Below are 5,336 nucleotides of genomic sequence, written 5' to 3'. Positions count from 1 at the left end.
ATTGAGAAATGAGAATGTGTGCGAACACACATAAATAAATCAATGTAATGCTTGTTGGTGAGAATCCCAAGTGCCAGACGTTAGGTTTCTGGTTTAATTACTAACGTTGAGACAATATTAATTATTAGAATCATCATTAGTTACACTAAATTAAAATAAACTAATCTCAATAAGGAAGGAGATCAAATAATGATATACTAATAAAGGTGCAATCGAATGAGTCGAATCAAATCGAATATTATTATTATGAAGTTTTATTTGTTTATTAATGAGTCAAATCCTTAAAAAAATTATTAAATTTATTCGAGCCCAAACAGACTTTCTACATTTGAATTTAAATTTCAAATATTAATTATTATGTACTATTTAAAAATAGATATTTTATCTATAATATCATAACATGATATAGATAGAAATTTAATACAGTTGATACTAATTATAATATAAAGATATAAATTGTACTCTCTCTGTTTGCCATAAGTATAACTCTTTGGATGAACACAGACTCTAATAAAATAGTTAGTTAATATATTTTTAATAGATAAAGGATCTCCACATATATAAAATTAGTGGTTGAGGTTGAATTAAGTGTGGGCCATGACTAGTTTTTATGTAAATAAAAATATTTATAAGAGTAAGGTATAAGGGTAGATAGTGGGGCCATATCTTAAAAAAAAAAGTGTTATGCTTTAGACGGATGTCACAGCCCGCCCTAACTATGGATAGTTAGGCCGAGTGATCCACGACTAGGGATGGGGTTAAAGAAGAAGGGGAAGAAAATGGGCGTCATTTATAGCCGTAAAACTTACTCATCTTAATAAAACTCGTCATTTTTATTCATTAATACTCAATTGAAAACAGTCTATGAAAGACAGCATAAAACTTAATTAATATCATTAATCAAGTTATACATCGTATGAAACCATTCTCTTAAGACTCAAAGTATGACATAACATACTATAACATCAACAACATCTTGCAGCGGAAAGTAGCTAGACATATGTATGAAGACATATTCTAGACAGGTTAACTATTTATTAATAACCCTGGAGACTCCGCTCATTGCAGCACCATCATCACATCAGCTCAACCTGCACATTTAGAAAACATATGCAGGGCTGAGTACAAAAGCACTCAGTGGGCACGTATGCCTAGGTATAAAAATACATGCTTCAAAACTGTAAATTGTCATGCCATCATAAACAGTACAGCAAGGGAGTTTTTCGCTAAAAAGGCCCAAGCTTACTAAGTTCATTTGTGATTCTTAAAGTTCGTCTGATCAGACTAAGTTCTTTTGTAATCTATCATATCTGAAACTGTGTGCCGGAGAGGTGGCCACCTCTCACGGTCACTTGACCGGCCAACCCGCTAGATGACTCACGGTCACTGGTGTACACTAGCCCTGGCAGGATAGCTATCAACTGCTCAGGACCCGAATTCGATTGCATCATTGGCAAAGCCAAAGCAGATAGATATCATACTAAAATTGAAACATTTTATGGCAAGACAATAGTTGAAATAACTTTAACTCAAAGATTTTGTCATGAAATAACTTGCTTGAACGTAACATTTAAACTCATTTGATATATATGAAACTGAAATTAACAGTTAGATCATCTCATGCATTCATTCGTATAAGAGGCCTACGACACGCAGGGGGATCTCTATATACGTATAGTAAAAGTAATGCCCACCTCGTTGTGTCTCTGTATCAATGAGTAACGTCACTCTCTCCCTCAAGTCGTTACTTCCCAAAAGGACCTTCATCGTTATGAAGAATTGGTGAGAAGTTATAAAAGAAACCTCGATTAATAATCTAATTTCTTTTATGAAACATTAGTATCTCTAATGTTCATCTCTCTTGATTGTTAATCAATATAACAATTATTATCTCTCGTCATTACTCATTAATTATAACATCCTTATGTTATAATTAGCAGCGCTTCAATTAAAAGAAATATTTAACACATCGAAAAGTCCACTTTCTTAGCAGATCTATTCGCTCTCATCTCGTCTAATTAACCAATTAGAAAGTTAAACTTTCCATTAGGCATGTATTTGAGTCACGGTCAACAAGAATCGACTATGCTCAAATTCTAATTTCACTAAAAATTTCGACATGACCTATTCATATATAATGTCAGCCACGAGATTTCAACGCGTGAATCTCACTACGTGAACTCGTCTCTCGACTCAAAACTTAACATCTTGACATCTTTTCAACGCAAACCAAACAATTCAAAATTATCAAAACTCTTTATCAGTAAACTATCATTTATACTCGACACCAATTGTTCGAGTGTCAGATACCAACATTTATGTGCGTTAATCATAACTCTCACAACTCACACCATTTAGTCATATCGTATCATCCATCAAAACAAATATAATCAAGTTATTTTCTAGAAAGTTTTGCTGTTTTTGTGTCATCTTTAAAAATTCATAACAACCAACTCAATCATCATAAACTCTCATACCAATTGATCTCAAAAACTCCATGAAGTGTAGTTCACTCTAAAAATGGTAGTTAACCAAAAAGGTTAAAGGTTTTTGGAGATATTGCTCTTTTAGTGCAGGCTGTCAAAGATTGACAGTTTCTGCCAATTTTGTTTAGGCCATTAGAAACCAAGGCAAACCTTAATAAAATTCCATCAAATTTAATCAGCCAAAACTAAAGGTATCCTTGAAGATTTGGTTAAAATTTCACAAGAGAAAACGTTCATATGATCTGCCAAATAAACAATGAAACTCATACACTTTTACTGTTGGAAAAATATGACAGCAGAACAGGGCATTTTTGAAATAATAAACTGCTCTGTTTCAGAGGTCATAAAAATCGAAATATTATGTTTTTAGAAAAGTATTGAAGTCTAGTTTCGTTTAAAAAAAACGGTGATGCAAAATCCTTCATGGATTAATAGATATAAACGTTTTTGTGAAGTCTACCAACAGTTGACAGATTCTGTCAAGGATTGTTTCAAAATATCTTTAAAATACCAAACATCATCCAAAAGACATGAAATTTTGCAGCGACGAAATACACATATCATAGATAAACATACTAAAATTTCAGAGCCATCAAGCAATGAAAACTCATCGAAACATAAGCTTGAAACTGCTGTAAAATTTTTACAGAATTCCAGTTTTAATTTCGTTCAACAATTATCATCCATAAATTGTAAATCAATTAGCATGCTCATGTGATATCGTAGAACACATATACGCAATAATATTCATTATGCAACGTCCCAAACTTCACGAATTTAAATAATCATACTCTAAAAACTTATACAATTTTCGTGCTTGGAAAAATACGAATTTAATATATATCGATTCTAGCATACCCTTAAGCACAAATATCAAGTCAAAACGATCAAACAAAAATCGAAAGACAAGCTAATATGTGAAAAACGGGGCTGCCCTCATGGGTTTCATAGCTACGGTTCGTTCAGTTCTTACTCCCTTCATTAAACATGCTCAACATCTACCCAAGAACAACATACTAAAATTTCACGACGATCCGACGTCGTTTCAAAATAAAGTCGAGAATCGACGTTTTTCGACGTCGACGAAAATCGAAAAGAAAACCATCAAAACGTAGGTAGAGATCTTACCTACTTAGATACGTGTTCGAAAAGATGATCGGGGCTCGTCTTCTCGCTCAAAACGGAGCTCAAAAGCTCCAACTCCTCAACAATGGAGATATGCGTGAGTTGTGTGTGTGTTTAGTGTGTGTGAGATAATTAAAAATTAAAAGTGAGGGGTGTTGGCTGCTAACAGCCGTAAGTAAGTGAGGGGAAAGGGGTTTGGGTGGTTGGGGGGTGGTTAGGGGTAGGGTAGGTTAGATATTTAGTCGTTAAATATCTCATTTCGTCTCGTCTCGTCTCGTCTTAACGACTAACTACCCATACTCTTCGTTACTCGCCCTCTCAACTCCTACTCACTTTCATTACACTCGTAATTCTATATAAATATAGAAAACGCATGCCCGTTCTCGAAATTCTGATAAACGAGCTCGGTTCGTTTATCGAGAAATCCCGATTTACTATTCACTCATCGTCCAAAAATAAAAACTTTCATTATTGGACTCGTATCGAAAAACTAAGAATATTTCTCGACGACGTGCACGTAAGATTTTGAAAGTCGACAAACAGACGAAATAGCAGTATTTTTACTATTCATCGTCAAAAAGTCAAAAATTTCAAAAACGTCTTAACGGACTCAGATTTCACTTCCGAGTTCACCGTTCTCATTCAAATAATTATCTCGAATTATTCAAATACTCAAACTCAATTACGGATATAAAATCCCACATCATCCAAACATCATCAAAAGAACATCTCAACATCTTAAAAAAAAAAACAAGAAAACTTCATATAACTCCTCATCTCTGTACAAGTAATCAAACAAAGGATACCCTAATTACTCAAACTCAAGCAACTAAACACGTCATCAAAAGCCCGGGTATTACATACCCTCCCCCTTAAAATAAATTTCGTCCCGAAATTTGTACCTCCTGTAAATGTTTCGAGTAGTTCTCTCACATCTTATCCTCAAGCTCTCTTTCCACTTCTTTCTAACTGTCATATCTCCATTGGACCTTATCCAATGCAATCGACTTATTACTCAATTGCCGAATTTTATGATTTAGCATCATCTGAGGTCTCTCTTCATAACTCAAGTCTGGTTCTAAGATCATTTCTTCTTAGTAAACCACATGGTTTGGGTCGAAAATATATATCCTCTCAATTGTGACACGTGAAACGCGTTATGCACATTTCCAAAGCTAGGTGGCAAAGCCAACCTATACGCTATTGGACCTATCTTTTGCAATGTCTCGTAAGGACTTATAACTCTGGGTCTAAGCTGTCTTTTAACTCCAAATCTATTCATCCCCTTTGAGGGTGAAACCTTCAAGAAAACTTTTTCTCCTATCTCGAAACTTTGTCTCACATCTTATAGGCAAACTCAATTAGTGGCAACACATTCTCCCGATTTACTCCTCTATCAAGGATAGTAGTTCTTATCATATCTTCTATCGCCTGCTATGCTAAAATTCATCCTTGTACCCAACTCTTTCTGTAACTCATCCAAAAATGTGATGAAATTTATTTATTTTCTCTTTCTGAGGTGATCTACACCGGTACTCAATGCAATCTTATAATCTCACGAACGTACAATTGTGCTAACTTATCTGGTCCATACGCGATTAGAATCGGTAAGAAATGTGCAGATTTTGTTAGTCGATCTACAATCACCCAAATTGCTGTATTTCCTCTTTGACTTTTGGGTAAAGCTGTCACAAAATCCATCGCTATGTGATCCCATTTCCACTC

The 5,336-nt window shown here is 34.5% G+C and overlaps 1 long non-coding RNA gene across 1 annotated transcript; it reads right to left on the bottom strand.

Moving 5' to 3' along the window:
• Positions 1 to 865: 865 nt before the first annotated feature.
• Positions 866 to 3,792, bottom strand: LOC130997707 (uncharacterized). The gene is made up of 3 exons (XR_009093163.1): positions 3,615 to 3,792; positions 1,695 to 1,761; positions 866 to 1,091 (listed from the first exon to the last, which is right to left on the bottom strand). It is a non-coding gene; the product is annotated as an uncharacterized LOC130997707 (long non-coding RNA).
• Between the last annotated feature and the right edge of the window lie 1,544 nt (positions 3,793 to 5,336).

Source organism: Salvia miltiorrhiza, chromosome 8, assembly GCF_028751815.1.
Source record: "Salvia miltiorrhiza cultivar Shanhuang (shh) chromosome 8, IMPLAD_Smil_shh, whole genome shotgun sequence".
Classification (NCBI taxonomy): domain Eukaryota; kingdom Viridiplantae; phylum Streptophyta; class Magnoliopsida; order Lamiales; family Lamiaceae; genus Salvia; species Salvia miltiorrhiza.
Note: the sequence above shows the minus strand (reverse complement) of the source record. Positions and strands in the feature narration are given on the sequence as shown.